The sequence below is a fragment of the Panthera pardus genome, unplaced genomic scaffold (assembly GCF_024362965.1).
Source record: "Panthera pardus isolate Hobbes unplaced genomic scaffold, ASM2436296v1 HiC_scaffold_13, whole genome shotgun sequence".
Classification (NCBI taxonomy): Eukaryota; Metazoa; Chordata; class Mammalia; order Carnivora; family Felidae; genus Panthera; species Panthera pardus.
The window spans coordinates 173,080,186-173,103,768 of record NW_026526688.1 but is presented as its reverse complement, the minus strand read 5'-3'; the positions used below and the strand labels follow the sequence as shown (position 1 = coordinate 173,103,768).

The window sequence follows — 23,583 nt, the reverse complement described above, 5'->3', positions numbered from 1 at the left end:
CTCTTTTCTTTTTTCTTTTCCTTTCTCTTTTCTTTTCCTTTCCTTTCCTCTTTTCTTTTCTTTTCTTTTCTTTTCTTTTCTTTTCTTTTCTTTTCTTCTTTTCTTTCAGTAGGCTTCGTGTCCAGTGCAGAGCCCAATGTGGGGCTTGAACCCTTGGATCAAGACCTGAGCTGAGATCAAGAGTTGAACACTCAACCAACTGAGCCACCCAGGGGCCCCCTGTTTCTTTTACTTTTATTCACATGGCTACTAGAAAACTTAAAATGACCGGCATGGTCTGCATTCCATTCCCACAGGATGACGCCACACTAGAAATTCTGGAAGGAACTCCAGGGTGGTCTGAGGGTCAGGAAAGTTCCTGAATGGGGGAGCGGAGGAGAGGATTTCACCAGAGAAGGAGGAAAGAGCTTTATGTTTGGGGGGACGGGGGGCGGGGAACTATTCTAACTCCCTAGCAGACCAGTGGGCAGGGGCAGGAGGAAGCCACCTGGATCTCATCAGGTGCCTGTTTCAGGTGACTTGTGTGCTCAGGCCAGCCTTCGGTCACCCACAGCACATGGAACTGGGAAGCTGGGATGTGATCTGTCTCCAAGCCCTTCAGCCCTCCGGGAGGAGAGGGCCCTCAGTTTGCCCTGCAAGTCACTGGTCCAGACAGTGGCTAACACGGAAGCATTTTTGCATCTGGGCGAAAAGTCCAAGAGTGACAGCGGCTGTTTCAGTGCTGCGGCACTTTCCTCAGCCCTGACTGTTCGGTTTTCTCAACAATCCTACCCAGTTGGTTTAATTACTGCCAGTGTTTCCCAAATAAGAGTCGTCCAGGGGTTCCTAACAGGCATGAGGTCATGCCAGGTAAGAGGGGAAGCCAGGACTTGCCCCCTGCCCCTGCCTCTGCACTCTGAGCACCAAGCTCCACCGTGTTCCAGCCTCTGCTGGGACCTGGGCCCCACCCCAGCGGCCCGCCCCGCCTCGCCCCGCCCCGCCCCGCAGCTGGCTGCTGGCCCGGCGGGCTTTCCTGGACTCTGCTGTCTGCTCCTGATCCAACAGGTACAGCCCGGAGTCCCTGCCCAGCACCGGGCCCCGGGCCCCAGGCTGTGGAATGTAGGAGAAGCATCCAACAGCACGCACTCCCAATTTCCTGCCGGCTGGGGCAGTGCCGCTCGGGTGAGAGGGGCGGCGGAGGCACCGGCTGCCTCCGCACCCTCGCCCTGCGGTCCCCCCGCCGCTCAGGCTTTGCTCCCCTCGGGGCTCGCGGGGCCTCTGCCTTTCGTCCGGCCCTCTGTTTTCTGTTTCGCCCTGGCAGGTTCCATCTGGCGCTTAGATCTTATAAATAGCCGCAGCTAGGGTGTGACTCGGGTGGAGACGTGGAGCTGGTACTCCACCCTGAAGGGGAAAAAAGCTCATTTAATTCATTTCTGCACTTGGAAGCCTCTCCCTTTTCGAACGCCAATTAGGCGGCAGCTGCTGGGGACTTTTTTCCTCTCCTTATCCCAAGATGGCCGTCTGATTTTCTGCGCCTGTTGACTTAAGCTCTTACAGGAGGCTGGGTGGGGCGGGCGTGGTAGGACCGCGGCCGCTCTGAAGTGGGCTGGCCGAGTTTTGCTGACTTTCCGCGAGAGCCTGTGGGTGGGAGCGGGTGAGGTTCCACAGAGGACCCAGCCCTCGTCTGTTTCTTCCAGGACGCTGGGGTTTGGGGTAAGGAGAAGACTTCCCTGGGAGGGGGAGATCCGGCTGGCCAACGCCTCGGGAAGCCCCCCCGGACTAGCGCCCTAACCGGATTCCCCGCCGAAGGGCTCTGGGCCTCTTGTCTCCTGTAGGATTTGGGGCTCTGCACCACGCATCTGGCATCCATCCTGTGCTGCCTTGTGGTTTATGTTGGCTCTCAAGAGCCGTGTCCTCATCAGTGTTAGTGGGGGTTACAGTGCCCGCCCAGAGTTCTCAGGCGGGTGGCTTGGTTCAATGCACGGAAAGCATTTGGCACGGAGCCTGGCACACAGTGAGGGCGCACAGATGCCAGCTCTCGCCAGCTTCCGTATTAGGTTGAGACACAGAGCCAGACAAACGCTCAAAGAACAGTTCCTGAAGGCTTGCAAGCAACTTATAGGAAGACCAAAAATAAACTGGAGGGTTTCCAGGTATCAGCCAAATGTTAATATCTTAAGTGATTTTTAAAAATTAAAGTATTAGATAATAAAATGTGGACTGCATATCAATACATAATGAAAGCATCACAAGGTAAAATAATGACAAAGAAGCAGAGCAAGGGGGTATATCAGCAGACAAAAAATGAGAAACACCCAAACAACACTCACCCTCCAGGGATCATTGCTATTGTGAAAACTCCTTGATGTGTGACCTTTTGGCTCCTTTTCTATACATATATTAATTTGCGTGTGTGTGTGTGTGTGTGTGTGTGTGTGTGTGTGTGTCCGGGCAGGCAGGAGAGGAGGTTCTGATGCAGTCAGCGGAAGGAGTTCTTTGGACTTCTGTGGATGTGCCTGGGGCTTTGTGACTGAATGGGGGAGACACAGGCCTGGGGTATGCAGGGAGCCCCACAGAGAGAACAGGGATGGCAAGAGAGGGATGTCATGGCCTTTGTCCTCAACCCTCCTTGGAATCAGGCTTGAGCGTTCTCCAAGGAGATGGGTAGGAGCCATCGTCTAACGGGACTGCCCTCACGAAAGACTGGGAGACTCTGGGCTTAGGCCTCAGCACCCAAATGATAAGCTGTCCAACAGAGCTGGGGAGGCGGTCTCAGCACTGCCAGCAATGGGCGGTCTCTTTACGGCTCTGTTTGGTGGACCCCAACGATGGTGACTCACTGAAGACAAACCCAATGGAGAGCTCTGTGTGGCTCCTGTGGCCAAGACACTGAGGCCCCTTCAGAATCGCCTGGAAATAACAGGGAGGGTTCAAAGAGGGGCTCAGGTCCTTCTGTTTGGCAAGGGGAGCTCGGAGTCATTGGAATTTGGGTGTAAATGTGGATATGATGTCATTATTAGATAATATTCAGTCATTTGTATCATTTCATAAGTAGCTCCCGCATGGTTAAATTAGGATGAAAACATTGCCTTGATTTGATTATTTTTTTATTCGAGTATAATTAACATACAGTGTTATTTTTTTTTTTACTTTTTTTTTTTTTTAACATTTATTTATTTTTGAGACAGAGAGAGACAGAGCATGAACAGGGGAGGGTCAGGGAGAGAGGGAGACACAGAATCTGAAACAGGCTCCAGGTTCTGAGCTGTCAGCACAGAGCTCGACGCGGGGCTCAAACTCACGGACCGTGAGATCATGACCTGAGCCGAAGTCGGACGCTTAACCAACTGAGCCACCCAGGCGCCCCAAACATACAGCGTTATATTAGTTTCAGGTGTACGATATAGTGATTCAACAGTTCTCTACATTTCTCAGTGCTCATCATGATGAATGTTTTCTTAATCCCCTTCATCTATTTCACCCGTCGCCCCCACCCACCTCCCCTTTATGGGAACCATCAGTTTGTTCTTTAGATTTCAGAGTCTGGTTTTTCTTTGTTTCCGGAGAGTCCATTCCAGCATCTGGAACAAGAATAAGAAGGAAAGATTCGAAGCAATATCCCAATACTCTTTAGATTCTATCAACTGTGAGACACTATGGATTTTGAAAGACGGCTGACTGCCTTTCATGCCTCTGAACTCCGCCCTTCCTTGGCATGATGGAGAAGGAAAATGAACTCAAGACCCACCTAGTACAGCATCTTAAATCTAATTAGGTACCCAAACAAGCGAATTATTTGAACTCAACGCATCCCAAGTTGCAAAAGTGGGCCAAGTCTCTTGGCTCCTAGGACTACAGCTTTGCCTCCTTCAGGAGCTAGAGAGCTGATGCTCAGGAGAACTGCAGGTATGCGCCAGGCCCCGGGAAGAAGCACACCCTCCTGTGTAATGCGAAGGCCACGGCCCAGACTTCATTCTCCCCGGGTCTCAGGGTAAGTGCAACAGTGGAGGAAAATCTAACTACAGAAGCGCGAGCCCTCTTTCCGAGTGATAATGCTGCCTAGCAGGGTGCCTTGGGAGAGCTCGATTGTACGGTACGTCCCTTCTGTACACAGGGCCTGTGAGTCATGCTCCTTAGGGAAGATCAGAGGAGAGAAAGCCTAGTGGCTGGCAGGTGCCTTAGGTCCTTCAGATAGGTCCTTGTCTCAGGGCCCCTGTGACCTGTGAAGATCTTCAGGGGTCAAACCTCTTATTCTCTCTTCTCTGGGCCCCCTCTTCCCAACTGGAAAGAGTATCACCGTCTCCTCAGAGCACCATTTAATTTCCTCTTCATAGACTAAGCCTTTATCAGATGTCACGATGTTTTGCACCGAGGCATCAATGTCACTGTTCAGAGAGACAGTATTTTGAAACCTGAAGACAGAGAAGAGTGTGGAATAGCTGCAGATACAGACAGTTGATTTCATTCATTCATTCATTTTTCCCTTGAGTGCTTAGAGAAACACTTAAATCCTCTGTCTCCTCTGCTGCTGCGTTGCTCAAGCCAACGTGCTCTCTGAGCTGGACCGGTGCAGTACTTTCTGAATAGTTCTATTTGCTCCCATTCTTTTTTTAAAAAATATTTTTAAAAGTCCATTTATTTCTTTTTTCAAAATGTTTTTTTTCAATTTATTTTTAAGAAAGAGACAGAGAACGAGCAAGCGAGGGGCAGAGAAAAGGAGACAGAATCCAAAGCAGCCTCCAGGTCTGAGCTGTCAGTACAGAGCCCAACTCAGGGCTTGAACCCACGAACTGGGAGATACGACCTGAGCCGAAGTTGGATGCTTAACCAACTGAGCCACCCAGTTGCCCCTAAAGTTTTTTTTCTTTCTTTCTTTCTTTCTTTCTTTCTTTCTTTCTTTCTTTCTTTCTTTCTTTCATTTTTTTTTAGAGAGTGACAGAGCACAAGCAAAGGTGGGCAGAGAGAGAGGGAGACACAGAATCCAAAGCAGGCTCCAGGCTCTGAGCTGTCAGCACAGAGCCTGACGCGGGGCTCGAACTCACAAGCCATGAGATCATGACGTGAGCCGAAGTCGGACGCTTAACCGACTGAGCCATCCAGGTGCCCCATTTATTTCTAAGTTACCCCTATACCCAGTGTGGGTCTTGAACTCATGATCCCAAGATCAAGGGTCACATGCTCCTCTGACTGAGCCAGCCAGGTGCCCCTGTTTACCTCCATTATTGACTTTCTCCAACTATTCTCATCAAGGTGATCTTTAAAATTAAAACAAAAACAAAAACAAATTTCATCTTGTCTCTCTGGATCCCTGCTGAAAGTCACTGACTGGCTTTTTCACTTCCCTCCATTCTCCAGGCTACTGCCTCCTCTCAGGGTCAGCTCCCCCTCCTTTCTGTGCTGCAGTGACCTTACCTCTCTTTCAGATCCTCAAATCTGCACGAGCCTCCCCTCTGGCTCCAGAACCTTTGCCTGGACTCACCCCTCCCTTTCCCTCTTCATGTAAAATTAACTCCTTTACTTCAAATCTCAGTTCAAACCTCGCTTCCTCAGAAAGCCTTTCACAGCCTCCAGGCTTAAACAACTTCCTTGAAATACGTTCTCTTAACACTTGGTGATGTGTTTCATATCACTTAACCAGAGTGGGTGCCTGTATGTTTTTCTGGGTGGTTATTTGATACTGACGGGCGTTAGTCTGTCTCCCCCAGTAAATTATAATTGCATGAAAATTGGGTCTGTGCCTGTTCCCTCTTCATTATACTCTCAGAGCCTAGCACAGAGCCCGTCGCAAGAGTGTTCAATAAATGTTTGTCAGATACTTGTCAGATACGTACACTTGGCTCCCAGGAGTTTGTCATCAGCTAGGAGAGAAACATCCCAACTTCTCCTCCAAAGCCCTCTTCTAACGTCATCTTCATTGTGATGCTTCCCTGCCCATTTCCCTTTCCTCGCCTCCCTGGGCAAGAGAAAGCCCCTCCAGCATGTGCCCCAGCCTACTCCGTGTTGCTTAGTAACCCCACCTTGGGCTTTCAGAAGACGGGTCTGCCCTCATCCATACCGTCAACTGGACAGCTCCCCCTGGATGCCTGTATCCCTTTCTTCAGGATGCTGTAACAAAGTACCACAAACTGCTTAAAGCAACAGAAGTTTATTTTCTCACAGTTCTGGAAGCTAGAAGTCAAAAATCAAGGTGTTGCCAGGGCCACGCTCTCTCTGAAACACAGAGGAGAGTCTTTCCTTGCCTCTTGTAGATTTTGATGTTTTCTGGCAATCCTTGGTGTTTCTTGGCTTGTAGGTACATCACACCAATCTCTACCTCCGTGGTCACCTCGCTGTCTTCTTATAAGGACACCAGTCACATTAGATGAAGGGTCTACTCTCCTCCAGATGACCTCATCCTAATAGTAACCAATTAGATCTATACCTACCCTATTTCTAAATAAGATCACATTTTGAGCTCTTGGGGGGGGGTTGACCCGAACATATTTAAAAAAATATTTTTTAAGTTTATTGATTTGGAGAGAGAGGGAGAGGCAGAGAGAGAGAGGGAGAGGCAGAGAGAGAGAGAGAAAGAATCCCAAGTAGGCTCCATACTGTCAGCAGAGAGCCCAACGCAGGACTCAAACTCATGAACTTTGAGATCACGACCTGAGCCGAAATCAAGAGTTGGACGCTTAACTGACTGAGCCACCCAGGTGCCCCACTGAACGTATCTTTTTTTAAAGTTTTTATTTGATTATTTTGAAGTTTATTTATTTATTTATTTTGAGAGAGAGAGCGGTGGGGGTGGGGGGCAGAGAAAGAAGGAGAGAATCCCAAGCAGGCCCACGCTGATGGCATGGAGCTCGACTTAGGGCTCAGTGTCACGAACCGTGAGATCATGACCTGAGCTGAAATCGACAATCAAACACTTAGCCTACTGAGCCACCCAGGCGCCCCAAGCGTATATTTTTGAGAGACATAATTCAGCTCATAACAAACACATTATGTAACTCAAATTCAGGTCCCAAATTGCCCTCAGTGTCTTCCCCCCCAAGCCCATTCATCCTCCTATATTCCTTATCTTAACGGGTGGCACCGAGATTCATCTAGAGCAGAATTGACAGTCATCTTATTTTTCTCCTTCTTCCACATTGAATCAGTCATGAAGTTCTACTGACTGTCTCTTTAACCTTTTTCATATTCATCCCCAGTGACTCTATTTTAGTTCCTCCATCATCTTTAACCCGGACAATTGTGGGAATCAAACTGGTCTTTCCATCTCCTGTCTCAATCCTTTTCTAATTCATCCTGCATGCTGCTTCATGAGGGATGCACTTAAAATGCAAAATGACTGTGATACTATGTTTAAAACTCTTCAAAAGCTTTGCTTCGCACATACGGTGGTCCAAACTCCCACGCAAGGCACACAAGATTCCATCATCTTACCCCTACCTTTCTTTCTTTCTTTTTTTTAGAGTTTATATATTTATTTTGAGAGAAAGAGAGAGAGAGGGAGGGAGAGAGAAAGCACGAGTGGGGGAGGGGCAGAGAGAGGCAGAGAGAGAATCCCAAGCAGGCTCTGCATTGTCAGTGCTGAGCCTGATGCAGGGCTCGGACTCACAAACCGTGAGATCATGACCCGAGCCACAGTCAAGAGTCTGTCGCTTAACCGAATGAGCCACCCAGGTGCCCCTTCCCCCTACCTTTCTTAACTCAACTTTTGCTACTGCCTGTCTGCACTCTCTTCTCTAATCATTTTGAACTATTCGGTTTCCTAAACGTAGGAAATGGTTTCCTGTCTTTGAGCTCGTGGCAGAGACGTTTGCCACACTCACAGAACAGCCACGTGTCCCTGTACAGTTCACAACCTGATGAAACAGGTGATTAGTTCTGGCCAATGAGTGGGAATGGAAATTATCTCTATCACCTCTGTGCTGAGGAATTCACCTTCAGTGTGTTAGCTTCCAGCTTTCTGTTCCCTGCAGTGCCAGCTTGGAAGCCACATGTTCTGGATGGTAGGGCTATTAGAGCGTGTGGACTCTGCTCGTTTCGGGCCTCAGAGGACTGTGTAGAGCAGAGCCTTGCCTATTACTCCTCCTACCCAGCCCCGAACCAGCTGACCGGCCTTGGACGTGACTCGAGTGAAAAATAAATCTTAGTTATATTTAGCTACCAAGGCTTCAGGGTCATTTTGTTACCATGGCATAACTTAGGCCATCCTGACTCATGCAAGGGGTTCCCTCCGCCTGGAAAAGTCTTACTGATCCTTCTAGCCCGATGCTGTTCTCCTTTGTGAAACTGATCTGACCCATTGCCACTGCACCTTGTCTATAATGCCAACGTGGTCCTTATCACCTGTTATCACAATCATTCAATACCCAGTGAATCATGAAATAGTAGATGGTGTGTGCCTCGAGGGCAGGGTCTGTGTGCTGGTCAGCTGTCAGGTTTTTATCTCCAGCACCCCACAGGGTGTTGGGCATAAAGGGGGTACCCAATCCAATAAATAATGAATGAATGAATGAACGAATGAATGACCTGACTGCATGTAATCTGTCAGTAGAGAGTGATGGGGAAGGCCTCGAGGAACATGAAAACACCGTGTGGGACTCCGTGGCCTGGAGACACGAGGAGTCAGTGACTGCAATTTTGAGCTCATGCCATGTTCAGAGCAACATGGCCTCTATGATATATATCCCTGAGGCTTCAGTGAGTGAAAGGATTATAGACGATAAAACTATCGTGTGCAACCAGGAAGTTTAAAAGGGAGTCCAAAAAGTACTTTTAACTCATGAGCGAGTACACTAGAGTGGAATAAAAATGCGCTTTCTTATTGGCAGAAAGTGATGATTTAGGGGGTGCCCCAGGTGGCTCAGTTGGTTGAGCAGTCGACTTCGGCTCAGGTCATGATCTCGCAGTTTGTGAGTTCGAGCCCTGCGTGGGGAGGATCGCGGCTGTTGGTGCAGAGCCTGCTTCAGAGCCTCTGTCTCCCTCTCTCTCTCAAAAATAAATAAACATTTTTTTTTAAAAAGAAAGTGACGATTTAGGAAATAGCATTGCATGTTTTTGACACAGCCAGAATTACTGTCAAATTAAAATCGTGTATAACTGGCTCACTGGAAGAGCATGAAACAGGGATTGTGAACCAAATGGAACTCTTCCCCTCTTTCTCTCTCTCTCCATCTGTCTGTCATCTCTCGCCCCTGGGAGCAGTAGGGGCAGATCCAAGTTTTGTGGGGGCCCCCATTGTCTCCTTCAATTTTATTCGATGGCGGCAGCAGCCCTCTCCCTCCAATGATGACTTGGGCCAGTGAACTTGCTGTCGTGCTCAGATAATACAATACTCCTTTGAGTTGCAAAGAAGTAGCCTGCCTTCGGACCTTAACATTCTAAGTCCCAGGTAATAGTTAAAACTCTGAAACTGATTTAGCCTGAAATCTTTTCTTCTCCCTTGGCTCAGACCCGCCTCATCCTGGAAGACTGCCCTGGGAAAGGGGGCATGGCCCTTCTCCTCGCCTCCCCCTCTGCTCACCTCCTCCCCCTTGCTAGCTGCTGCTTCCCTCCGTGCTTGGAATGAAGCCCAGAAAGGGGAGAGGTAAGGGAATAAGATCGTTCTCACGTGGCTGGGTGGCCTAAGCCCTTTGGGCCGGCAGCTGGCCTCCATGGGGTGGCCTGGCAGATGATTAAAGCTGGCCCTGTCACGGGCTCTGCAGAGGCCTCCAGCTGGGCCCCCCGTCTCCTGTGGTTCCCTTGACCCAGGCTGAAGGTCTCTATCCCTCTGGGTGGTCTCATATGACTCCTTCCCCAGCTCCTGGGATTCCGGAGGTATAATGGCCAGCCCCTTTCTGCTGAGGTCTTCTGTTCATGCCTACAGGCCCCAAGACCACCCCACAGTGCCCCACACCTGCGCCCTTTCCCACGGGGACCACATCTGGTGTTGGGACACTCCCCTTGCTCTGCCACCAAAGTAGTATCCGCCACTGACGTTTAAATGTCTCTCACGCCGTTCCGTGTGCTTTAACATGTGTTATCTCAGTGAACGCTCATAACCACCTACGACGTGGGTAGATCTGGCAGGCCACGTCCGTGAGTGTTTATTTAACAACTTCTGCCTTAAGTTCTGCTGTCACAAAACACTGCAGGCACCTTTCATCTGTCACTGATTTTGATTACAGACCTAGGAATGCAGAGATTGAGGCTTTCCCTTAGCTTGACCGTAAACTCACTGTGAGTCTCAGGGCCGATCGGTAATATCTCTGGAATGGACTCATCAACACCAAGGTTCCTTCTCACCCTAAAATTCTGTGACTTAAGAACTCATTCTAGGATAAGGAATTGCATGTAGGTGTTCAGGGTAGGAGGTAAGAAAAGGCTAGTTGGGACCTAGGCCATGGAGAAGCCTGGACAGTGTGGATACAAGTAGCCCTGAAAAGTCTCGAGCATATTTAAGTTCTGACAAAACGATCATTAAAATGTCTCAAGACCTAGGTGTCTATCGTTTCTTTTACAATCCTAACGAGAGATCTCAGTAAAAAGAGAGGTTTTCACTCTTGGTTTCGGCTCAGGTCCTGATCTCATGGTTTGTGAGATGGAGCCCCGCGTCGGGCTCTGTGCACGGACAGTGAGGAGCCTGCCTGGGATTCTGTCTCCCTCCCTCTCTGCCTTCCTCCCCTTGTGCTCCCTTTCTCTCTCTCTCAAATAAATAAATAAACTTAGAGAAAAACAATTTTAAGAAAAGACTATAAAATTCAGCATGAAAATGAATACTGATTTGGAATGACAAGAAAAAGTGCCCGGAAGGCTCCTCATTAGCTTTATAGTGAATCTGCTTCAAAGCGAAGGCGGCTTGGTCTGTCTTGTTCAAAGCTGTGTCCTCTGGACTTAGAACAGTGTCCGGCACATAGTAGGTGCTCAAGAAATACTTGTAGAATCGAAGGGTGATTGACACTAGAGAACTGGTTAAAGGAGAGAGCAAGAAGAGGTAGGAAGCGTTTCCGTAACTTGCCCCTAAACGCAATCAGTAATCACGAGAACTGGATTTGAACGTGGGTGTCTCTCCCCTCCTCTCTGGGTTGGTGACTGCACAGCTAGACTCTGTCCCCAGCCTCCCTTGCAGTCGGGGTGATGTGACCATATGACAAAATTCTTGCAAGTTAAAGGTGAGCAGACATCAAGGTGCTACGTTGTGGCTTGAGCCTTAAGATGATGGGTACGCCTCCTCCCCACACCCCCTTTCTACCTGCTGGCTAAAATCTGGATATGGGGCTGATTCGGTCTGACAAGAACACGGAGGGGTTGGCAGAGTCACCACTTGGAAAAAACCATGGTTCCCGAATGATCACAAAGAAACAGAGCTCCTCCGCTGACCTGCACAGTTCACATCAGGATTGTGCCTTGACGGACAAATAACCCTCTTTGTTCTGTAAGCCATGGTGTTTTGAGACCTCTCCGTTTTAGCGTCACACTCGTACCATTTTTCAAACGCAGGCCCTTGGCATCACACTGTACTTTCTCCGAGCAACACTGCCAGAAACGGGGAGAGGGGTTCATTTGCAGTCTGCCTGACAGGCGCCTTGTGTTTTTCTCGTGGCTGTCCCTCACGCTTCCTTCCCTGGGAATATAACCGTGGCCAGCTATGTGTCCGGTACTGTCCTGAGTACCTTCCACGAAAAGACTTACAATGCAGACAGTACTATGATGTCCATTTTACAGCTGAGGAAACTGAGGTGCAGAAAGGTTAAGCAACACAGCTAGGGAGAGAGCTGGGATTTGGACCCGTGCGGGTCACTTCCACTGCTTACGCGGCCAGTCGCCTTGGCATGTTCTTCTGACCCCCTTGCTTCATTTCTTTTGCTGTCCTCCCGTCCTTCAGATCCATTCAATTCTCCCATCGTGAATAGGCCAACAGAAACACCAGCTGGCCATAAATAAAAAGAAGTTTCTGCCTCTTTCTCTCTGTCAACGGTTCCACTTTTTACATCTCTTTGGTGTCTTCATACAGTGTTGGGAACTCTTGGGTCTGGGGAGTGCCATCAGCCAGCATTACACAGGCACACCAGGCACAGCGAAGAGAGCCCCGAATCAGAAGCTGGAGTTTCCATCTCTTGGCCTGGCTCTGCCGTGGCTTTGTGCGCAGGCTTGACCGTGGCACTCCTCTCTGTAAAGTGACAGGCATGGACGGTCTCTAAGGTTCCTCATTGCTCTGAAATCCATAACCTGTGAGTCTTTCCTTCCTTGGTCCACCGTCTGTCCTCTGGCAGTGCCGGCCCATTTGCAGAAGACCAGGGAGCAGGGAGCAGCGCTGTATTTGAGATCTTGAAGGACACCTCGTGGTGCCACTGGAGTCGGAGATGCAAAAGAAAAAGATGAGGGTAAGTCAGACTCTGTCAGTTTCCTGGCAGTCCAGCCATCTCCAGGCTCAAAGGTCTCCCACGTACACAGGTGCAAATGAAATGATATTCGAGCGTAAGAATGGGGACAAGCAAGCTTCCAGGCTTGGAGAGGGAACATGAACCCACTGACCAGTGAAATGATCCCCAGATCACTCCAGAATCCCAGTTTGCCTGCAAGCGGGGACAGCATGCCCTCCAAGAGACTAACAGATAAATGTAGCTCCAGTGCCTATGAACTTCTGTCAGTCATGGCAAAACACGGATCTGCTAAAAGAGTCTGGGAAAGAAGAATCTGAAGATGCGTGAATGAGTAAACGAAATAAGGGGCAAGGCAGTTTCCCTCCTGTGACCATCTTGAGCAGTCAGACAGCTCTCCGAGATGGCGTAGATGAATCGCCCCGTCACTACTCCATGCTGAATTGGCCATGGCTTGAACATGGGTAGGTTATGGGAAAACTTGGAGTCTGGCTCTCTGCTGAAATCAAACTTTTCCTCCTCCCTGATTTTCACCATAGTCACTCTTCTGGAAATTACTTGCACGTGGTTGATAGAGTATCAGTCTGGGGCTAAGAAAATGGCAGCCAGGACCCATTTGGTCATATGATGAGCAGTAACAGGAAAAAACAGGGAAGAGATAAAACCTAAAACTGGGTGGGCCTCTGCCAAGGGGAGGATGTCTAGAGCTCTTCTGCTTTCTCAACAAAATTACAAAATTATGCGCTTTGACTCGCGTGGCTAAGCAGATGTTCTCTTTGCTGCAAATCTATTAGCTCCTTGCTTACTCTGCCGAGTGGGTGGCGCAAGAAAAGATGAGCTGCAGAGAAGGAGCCGGCAGTGGCAGGAAAGGACACGGGGCGTGAGAGATTAGGAGCTGAGGGACAGCGACCCTGAATTGAGACGAAAGGGGCTTCTGAAGGAGCAAGGCTGCAGCATGTTTAGTTAACGTCTTTCCAACAAAGGAGAAATTTTGTGCAGCCACAGATCATTTGCAATTCAAAGAGCGAGAGGCAAACCGAGTTGAGAACATACTTTGTGTGGAAAGGCATTCATAGTATCCATGCCCCAAATACCTCCCACCCAAGGGAAGTCGTCCGGTACATTTGAGAGCTTTTCGCTGACTTGGGGCCCTCAGTGCCGCCATTTTCCCTCTTTCTCCCTCTCTCCCTTTCCTCTTCCCCCTTCCATACTGGTTGCCTGTCTGTCACTTCAATTCAGTCCAGCCATCTGGAACCTTCCCTACTAGATAATATCTCCACCTCAAATTAAAAAATGGCCCTTTCCTACTTGATCAGAGCCCTGGTATCTGGATGGTTGAGGAAGATTGCCGAATGGCAGTGTGAGGTGGAGATTTCCTGGGGATTTCAATCACCTTGCTCCCCCTCTACCCTTCATGATAAAGGCTAATCAGGAGGGGAATGAAAACAACATGCAATCTTAGGAGAAATGAGGAATGGGCCAGATGCAACCCACAGAGGCTGGCTGAGATTTCAATTTTCTTACTGTAATGAAAACTGCATTTCCATGAACCGTTGCGGTAGAAATTACTTACCGGCGGTCACCTGTGATAGCATCACCCCGCGGCTCACGTGGTGGGCACGGATGCCGCCAGGGACGGTTGCTGAAGCGCCTTCTCGTGATCACCTTCCGCGCGGTCCTCAGGGTGCCGCAGATGGGCGGAGGCGGCGCTTCCGTGTGGGAAACGAGGCCCGATCCAGAATATGATGGTGATTTAAAACAGTAGCTCCTTCTCCTACCCTTTTCCTGTGACCTTTCCTTCACGGTTCGAATCTGATTTTCTGCTGGGGTCCTGCAGGATGCCAGATGGAGGCCAACCGTAATAAGTGATGGCATTACGTCATCTGCTACGTGCCAGGCAGTGAACTGGTGCATCTCTTACGTTCTCCCTCATCATTTCCATTATCCTGTGCACCAAAGATTGTCCTCCAGTGCTCTCCTTTCCTTTCTTCCTTAATAATATAATTATACATTTTTTTTCTTTAAATGAGGCACATGAATTCCTACAAGAAGACCACATAGCCCAGCCTCCCCTGTGGCTACGTGTGCCCATGAGGTCATTGTGTTGGAAGCAGAAGTGTTCTGTGCGGTTCTGAGGAAGTGTCCTAAACAGCAAGAAACATGCCCCTTTTTGTCTCTTCTTTTCTATGCCAGTTGGAACGTGGATGTGATGGCTGGGTGTGAACAGCCTTCTTAGACCATGAGGTGGAAACCACTTGTTGAGCATGGTAAAGCAACGAGAAGGAGCTAGAGTCGCTGATGATTGTAGAGGAGAATTTTGAGGGTTTTGGTCACCTGATCTGATCCTGTCCTACCAAAAGCACCCAGTAAGAAAGTAGTAGAATGAGGTGTTGGGGAATATGGGCTCTGGGGTCAGACACACCCGGATTAAAAACTTACCTCTCCTACACTTATCAGCTCCATGATCTTAGGCAAATTACTTAACTGTTCTATGTCTGATTCTTCATTTGCAAAATCAGTATAAGTAAAGAGTAAGCAAAAGGGATTTGGGGAAAAATCTTTAAAATTTTTCAGCATAGTGCCTGGCACATGGTCAGTGCATGACAGAGGATAGATATTATGATTCTAATATTATAGATGAGGAAACAAACTTCAGCAGTTAGGAAACTTCTCCAAGGCCATGAACACAGATAAATAACCGAGAGTATTAGATCCGGAAGCTCCCGAGTTTTCCATGACATTGACCACCATGGATGCCCAGATGTCACCATGAAAAACAAGGGAAAAAATTTGAACTCTTTTTTATACTTTCTAGTGAACACATGTACGTGCACACACACACACACACACACACACACACACACACACACACTACACACTTTAGGTAGTTCAGTGCATTCTTCGAATGTAAAATTAGCAGTTTTACAAAAGAATCTACCAAAATGGAAATGTTTGTTTGAACTAACATGTACTAATATCACTAGGTACAAAGTTTCCAGCAAGCTGTGCTACTGTCTGCTGACCCCTCAGGGTCACCTGCTGGTGATCAGTCCCCTGTGACATGGTCACATTCTGCATTTCCTTGTGTCCACACCGAGCTCAAGCTCATTTTTCAATTTGCAGATGAGTTGAGCTCAGAATATCAGTCCTTAGTATGTCAAGCCTGTGCAGTGGTGTCCTTCCGACCCAGACTTTCTGTCAGACCAGGGCTAAGGTTTGGATGGGATTGTTTTATAGCAACTGTGAGCTTCTAACAATGAGGGTGGCTCAGTGGCCTATAAGTCAAAGTGGATGATTTGAGAAGGCTGTGAACTCTATCAAGGCAGGGACTGTGTCTGTTTTGTTCACCGATGTATCTCTACTCAGAAGGACTTAATCACTATGTACTGAATCGTGTTTGGATGAATGAGGGCTCTCAGGATCACCATGCAATAAACCATCATGGCTGAATCAAACCACCGAACTGATGCTCACTGGACTTCCCCATGGGGCCCAAGTATGGGGGTCACTTGTCCAGCACCCAATCCTACCATTCCAATTGTACTCCTTCTATCTTTTAGAGAGCTTCCCACCATGGGCTGTTTTGGGGAGGGCAGATGGTGGAGGGAAGTGCCTGCTCTTATAAATCAAAGTGGTCAGATCCTCTCTCTGGGAGCTTTGAATTCAAACAACTGTTGCAAGGATGTAAGATGATTGGAGGCTGTTCACTGCAGGACCTGGATGGAGTGTAGACCATATGCTTCTGCTCTGAGTTTTGCGGTGTCTCCTTCAACCTTCCCTTTACCAGCTCCCTTAGTCCTGCCCACATTCCCACCCTCAACTTCAAACCTCCCACAGATTCTGATGTGCCTTAAAGTCATTGAATAATCCCCAGCCCCTTTGTTTCTTAAAATAGCTTTCAAGCAAAATTGCAAGAGGGATTTTGCTGCTAATCTTGGTCTTCACTGATAGACCTAAAGCTTATCTGGTAAATTTCCAAATAGCAACTTGGGAGAAGTTGTGCAGTCAAGGCCAATATTTTTCAATTTGAAATATGGAGACTGAAGTAATTGGAGAAGGTGACAGTGACTATTTTTGAGATGATTATTAGGAGCAACTCTTTGGCACTGAAAAAGTTGGAGAGAAGTGAGTTGAAAACTGGCTCCATGGCTAAATATGGTGCCAAACACCTAATTTTACAATTGTCGGTGAATTTTTTCTCATCAACAAAGAATGTACTTTGGCACGTTTCTCTCCCACCCTCACAGGATGGTCATCGCTGTGCTCTTCACATGTTGTGAGAATTCTGGGTCATTTTCTCAAGTTTGGAATTGTGGATGTGGCCGTGGCTGTTTCCAGACAGAAAACAGTGGAATCCTGGAAAGAGTCAAACAATCAACTGTGATTTTGTACTTCGATCCAGATGACTTAAGCAAGCAGATCCTTTGGGTTTTACACATCTATGAAATATCAGGCCCTCGTGTTCTCCTTTTGGGGTGTTCTTCCTTGAAAAGAATGCACTTTCACTATTTAAATCATATCAGTAAATAGTCATATTGTGTCTTATGGTTTTTTGGTCCTTCTGTCTTAAAAAGAATGATTTCAAGAATGAAGTTTCACATGCCGATTTGAATAGTTTAATTTTTGTTGGAATAATTAGTTCCCTTCCTTCTCATCTTTTTCTGAACCCACTGGAAAAAAAAAAAAGACAAAGGAGAGAGGCAGAGAGACACCAAAATAACATCTTTCCTATTGATAAAGCTGACATTGGAGAAAGTGGAATATATCTGTGGCCAAATGGACTTCCTAATCCTGAGTCCACGTGCTGGCTGCACCAGCCGATCTGGTCAGAGGCAGAAGCAGACCACTGCTGGCCTCCACACACGGTAAGCGTGGAGAGCTTTACTGCTGTGCTTGCCATGGGTTTGACAGCCATCTAGAGCATGTTTTCTCTGCTATTTCCTAAAAGGAAGAAGAGACAGGAAGGGGCTGGGCTGTGCATGCTTGGTTTCTTCTCACAGATTCCTCAATTAGGTAAGTCCCTCTGCTGTCCAGGGGAGGGGTGAAGAAGGGCTCCAGGGAGATACTCTGCTAATGGGGTTCATGCTGCTGGGGAAAGAGCTCCTGAGTGGGAAGAAGCATCCTCCCTAAGAAAGTCTTCAATGACAAAATCTATTGTAGTAGGCATTTTTTACCAGTTTTGATTTCTAACCCCCTCTCCTCCTCACATCTCATTGAACATTCTAATTTGAGCAAGAGAAAAAACTGCATAGTAAAAAGAACACTGGAGACCTGGGTCCTGGTTGGGCTGGTGGGTAAGTCAAAGGGGCTCTCTGGGTCTTGCCTTCCTGCAGTCTGAGAGTGTAGGAGAGGTTGGTCCTTGCTAAAGCCAGTCCTATGGTCTGCCTCCCATACCTTTCCTTCCGGGAACCTTGCCTTCTCTTGTATTTTCAACTTCTTTTCTCCTCACCTGGGTTCCTTCCATGTGCTTTTAGACATTTACAGATCTTGCCCACTTAAAGACAATATCCTCACTTGACACCTGCCCTTTCTAGAAGCTTCCTTATCTCTGTGTCTTCTTTTTTTAATAGAAAAACTTCTCTAAAATGTTATCAGAATGGGCTGCCTCCTTCATCTACTGCTCAAAGTTACCTGGCTTCTGTCTTCTAGCCTTATGATACCTCCCAAATGATTCTCACAAAGGTGGCCAATAATCTGCAGCTCAATCCAGTGGACATTTTGGTTCTTATTGTACTTGATTTCTCAGCATTATTGACACTGCTGACTGGTCCCTGCTTTTCAGAAATCTCATTTCCCTTTGTTTTCCTGACATAACACTTTCTTGGTTATCTGCTTCTGAAGGCGAATTTTCTTCTAGTCAGCTAGATCTTGGAGTTCTGCAATACCCAGGTCCTTCTCTAGATTTCTCTTTATTTTCTTTCAGTAAAAGAATGGTTAGACAATATATTTATCCAACACATTTTTATAGGCCCTTATTATGTGGTAGGCACTATCTTAGGCGTGGAAAATTCATGCCTAAGAAGTTATTCCGTGGAAAAAAATATTCCATGCTCTGATGGAGCTCCCACATTCTAGTGAGAGAAGAGAATCAATCAATCAATAGGCAAATAAGTATATTTCAGGTAGTGATAAGAGCTATGATGAAAAATAAGTTGAGGCGAGGGAATGCATATGTGTGTGGGAGGAGGTGAAACTATAGTTATATGGAAGGGGAGGGCAGAGTCCTGAAAGAACTGCGGGACTAATTTTGGTATCAGAAGAACACTGTCGTCATGCAAGGGGTTAGGAAGTGTTCCCCTCTACCATATTTTGGAGGAGATTGAGAAGGATTGGTATTAAATTTTCTTTAAATATTTAGTAGAATTCACCTGTGAAGACATCTGGTCCTGAACTTTCTTCCAATGGGAGGTTTTGATTACTGATTCACTCTCTTTACTTGTAATAGGTCTGTTGTGGTTTCTATTTCTTCTTGAGTCAATTTAGGTAATTGGTGTGTTTCTAAGAATTTGCTATTTCATGTAGATTATCTGATTTGCTGGGGGTACAGTTGTTCACTGTATTCTCTCCTCATAATTGTTATTTCTTTCAAGTTGATTGTAATGTCTCCACTTGCATTTCATTTTATTTCTTTTTTTTTCCCTCAGTCTACCTAAAGGTTTGTCAGGTTTGGAAGTGCATGACTGAACCATAGAGTTATCTAGTGGCAGAGCATTCTAGGCAAGAAGACAAATAATATGAGCCAACATTTACTGAGAACTTTTCTGTGCATCAGACATTTATTCCAAGTGCTTTCCCAGATAGTAAGTGTAGTAATTCATTGTCATCATCGTCATTGTCTTCGTCTCACTTTCCAGATGACAAAACAAGGGCATAGAAAGAGGTGAATGGATTGTGGAGATCCCATGTCTAACGGGGTAGAGCCATGATTTGTGGCAGCAGTCTGACTCTGAGACCCCATATCTACCTCCACACTCTTTTTTTTTTAAGTTTATTTTGAAAGAGACAGAGATGGAATGAGTAGGGGAGGGCCAGAGAGAGAGGGAGAGAGAGGGAGACTCTCAAGCAGGCTCCACACTGTCAGTGCACAGCCAAAGGCAGGGCTCGAACCCATGAAACCATGAGATCATGACCTGAGCCGAAACTGAGAGTCGGATGCTTAACCAATTGAGCCACCCAGGCGCCCCACTACCTACACACTCTTACCTTACCTAGTCTATGAGTCCAGTGATAAGAATTATTATCAGAACTGACATCAAAACAAAAAAACACAAAGCCTCATCTCCTAGGTCTCAGTATATCATTTTTCTTTTGTGAGAAAGATATGAGAAATGTGTCCTTTCCATCTCGGAATAAGAATGGTACAATAATTTCACCACCTAATTTTACTCCCCAGCTGGTTCCAGGATATTAATAACTAGAGCTGGACCATTCCTGCTACATTTTGGTTTTCTTAAAAATCTCCAGCTATTTTCTAATATATGCCATTTTATAAAATATATTTTTCCCAAGTATTTTTTTTCCTTCCCAGGGAAACAAAAGTATGTTTTCACAGCACACAATCCATATGCTTCTGATTTACTTGTACTCAAATCTCAAAAATGTTGCTTTATAAGAGCTATTTTATTCCTCTTCAAAGTGACTTGAATAAAAGTTTCTTAACATGTTCTTCCTCTTGAACACTACGTGGTATTTTGCTAGGGAAAGAATATTCTGTTATCACCATAACTTGATTGGTTCAAAACCAAAAGCCAAAGCTTCTTAAAAGGCCCTGGAAAAACATGCTTCCCCATGCATAACTAAATCATGGGATGATTCAGAACCTCTAGGCAACTAATGGTATAGGTTAAGGGTGATGATGGTTCCAAAGAGACAGAAAAGTTTTTAATCACTGGCAATTCCTATGCACCCCACAGTGGAATTGTATTTTTTCTTCTCTGTATACAAAAAAAAAGTGGTGAGTGGGAGAAGAAATTTCTCTTGTCAGCTTGAGCTTTAAAAAGAAGAAGGAAGTATGGGGTGAGTGGATGTTTTTAAGCTCAGGCATATGTTAGAGGGGGAGGAAATGAGACTGAGTGAGAAACAAAGTGCTGACGCTGAAGATCCTCCATGGCCTCAGAATGACCCAGGAATCTCACCAGTTCCTATAACAAATGCCACATGCTAAGAGCAAGTTTTGTCAAGGAAGCACTGGCACTGAGTGGAGTCAGCAGAATTAGGAGTGGTGCCAACCAGGGCTCCTGTGTAAGGGGAGAACTTAATTTCCATCCAGCCATCCAACCATCCATCCCTCCCTCCCTCCCTCCCTCCCTCTCTATTTCCCTCCCTCCCTTCCTCTATCCTTCCCTCCCTCCATTTCTCCATCCATCCATCCCTTCATCCATCCATCCCTTCTTCCATCCATCCATCCATCCATCCATCCATCCATTCCTCCCTATTTCCCTCCCTTTCTTCCTCTATCCTTCCCTCCCTCCTTCCTTCCATCCATCCATCCATCCATCCATCCATCCATTTCCCCAACCATCCATCCATCCCTCCCTCCCTCCCTCCCTATTTCCCTCCCTCCCTTCCTCTATCCTTCCCTCCTTTCTTCCTTCCCTCCCTCCATTTCTCCATCCATCCATCCCTTCATCCATCCATCCCTTCTTCTATCCATCCATCCATCCATCCATTCCTCCCAATTTCCCTCCCTCTCTTCCTCTATCCTTCCATCCATTCATCCATCCATCCATCCATCCATTTCCCCAACCATCCATCCATCCATCCCTCTACCCATCCCAGAAACACTGAGGAAGGAAGGCAGGAAGGGTAGAAGGGAATGGAAATTAAATTCCACTGATCACTTGCTATGCCAATAATGACAAACAGGCTTAATCTCAGAACAAGGCTGATGGATTGGTAGTGTTTGCCTGGAATGCTGTATTGAGAATGATTCTGAGTTCTGATCTGTCTTCTGTAGCAAGGAGTATTGGGATCAATTCAGGGATATTGGCTATGAGCATGACTGGGGCAAAGGTCCACAGTTACACACATACTCAGAACCACCATACTGTGCCACACTCCAGCTCAGGGCTAGTTAGGGGAGGAGACAAAGGACATTTCTCCTGATACTTACCGAGGGTGGTTGGGAGAGAAGAGCTGGCCATGGTTAGGGGGCAAGGGTGGGATTTGGGAGATGAGGGCTTGGCCTGGGCAGTCCCTGTCACTCTGCCTGGAAAAGCATTAATGACTTGGATGCTAGTGAACCTTTTTCTGCTCTGAGTCCTGCCGTGTTTCACACAGTGTCCTGATCCCTTAGGTCCTGGTTACTGTGCCCAATAAGTGAAAGCTTTCCTGGGTCATCCGCTGAAATGCTGGGAAGTCCAAAGAGGTGAGGAGCATAGCTTTGCCAGTGAGACTGTCCCGGAGTTCAACCCCCCACCACTGAGAAGCACCTTGCACTCCCAGAAGCCTTCCCAGGCTCAGTTTTCTCATCTGTAAAACAAAAAAACGCCCACCCCTACAGGACTTCAGTGAGGATTAAAATATGATATAAAGGGCTTGGCCTCTAGTAACACTTTCTAAATAATTAGTATTTTATAAAAATGCTCTCGGCTTTAATTTGGCTTCAGGCTTTTGATCAGACAATAATATTTATTATACACTTAGTAGGTATGAAAGGGAACAGAAAGAGGTCTGAAGTCTAGGGTGGCAGGTAAGACACACACAGAATAGAAAACTGTGGGATCAGGGACAAGTGGCTTATTTCTACCCGACATCTGGAAGAGGTAGAGAATTTGAATAGGGTGTACATTTGAGGACAAACAGCGAAGTGACTTCCCTTTTCCTAGCTATGAATTTGGGATATTCTTCTCTTTTCCTGTTTGGGCTTTTGTGTTCCTCAGAGAGGAGACCTCTGATTCTGAGAAGTGGGCAAGAGAAGGTCAAACTACTGCTCACAAAACAATGACTCAAAACCCTGAGTCTTTTCCGGATTTACCTACATTTAAAAACAAAAAATCCTTTGCCCCCCTCAGGACTGCTGGAGGAACAGGGGCTCCTGTGGCTTTCTGGCAAAGGCAGTCAGGGTGTGAGGAAACCAGAAGGAACCAAAACACAATGAGAAACCCCGTTCAGCCGACCACGGAAAAGTCCTCTTTGTTGTTTGAAATTTTTATCTTGTTTGTGGCAAATCTAATGATTCAGTAACGACCACAGCTGTGTTGGGGCCCACGAATTTCCTCAGAGGCTTCCCCCCACCCCCACCCCTCACTTGAGAGCAGGAACAAGGCCAGCTGGGTAGGCCACCCTCCTCCAGCTCTCTTCCCAGTCTCTGCAATGTGTTTGGGACAAGCAGCGCTTGGGGCCGCCCGCCCGGAGATTTTATCCGACTTCTCCTGAATCTAATTCCGTGGGGGAGGAAGCGAAGTAAAACTGGCTGTTGTAGGTTCATGGACGATGCATTTCTGGGCATGAGGTTCAGCTCTCTGTATCCTGCTGTTGAAGTAAGTTTGAGAGAGTCAACTCGTTTCTCACTGTGGTAATGACAGAGAGTCACAGAGAAGATTCCGGTTTCCCAGACCCCGCCGAGGGGGGGCAGCTGGCACCTGACGGCAACCGCCTGCCTGCCTCTGATTTCCCTGGGCCAGCATCTCCCTACTGTGTGCGCTGAGCCAAGGAGCAGCAACAAGAAGGAAAGACAAGGCAAGGTGGCCGCCGAGTGGCTCGGGGTTCTGCATGATCTCAGCGCGCAGCTGCAGCTGGCGTGGGTGCGGCTCCCGTGGGGAGGCCCTGGGGGCTCGGTCTCACTGGCATGCTAATGTCCCTCCCTGCCTCACATGTCTCATCTGGGAAATGAAGGCACAGGGGTGTGTATGTGCGGGGGTGGGGAGGGTGGGGAGCTGTGCATTCATTCATTCATTCATTCATGGATCTGTTTGTTTATTCATCCACGTAACTTTTTTTTTTCCCCCCACACATTGATTCTGTGCTAGGTGCTGGGGATGCAGAAATGAGTAAGATTGGGCTCCTGCCCTCCTGGGATCACAGTCTTATGGGCAGGATAGGTAAATACGCAAATAAACCCAGAAAAGTCATCTGTGTGATAACAGGAGTGTAAGGTGCCCAGCCCTGTTTAGAAATGTCGAGATAGCTCAACGGAAAGGATGAGTGAAGGATGCCAAAAGCATGGAAGAGTATTCCAGAGGGAAGCCTAGATCTTGCAAAAGAACTTTGCCGGAGAACGATAGCAAGGCCGAAAGATCTTTCAGGGAGGGAAAGG

General features: G+C 47.3%; 1 long non-coding RNA gene across 2 annotated transcripts; it reads left to right on the top strand.

Annotated features, from left to right (window-relative positions):
- The first annotated feature begins 820 nt into the window (after positions 1-820).
- LOC109246389 (uncharacterized) lies at positions 821-22,838 on the top strand. 2 transcript variants are annotated; one of them, XR_002071343.2, is made up of 5 exons: positions 821-1,044; positions 3,513-3,970; positions 12,219-12,329; positions 16,574-17,339; positions 21,622-22,838. It is a non-coding gene; the product is annotated as an uncharacterized LOC109246389 (long non-coding RNA). The 2 variants fall into 2 exon arrangements; XR_008421802.1 differs by lacking the exon at positions 821-1,044 and adding an exon at positions 1,056-1,692.
- Positions 22,839-23,583: the final 745 nt, after the last annotated feature.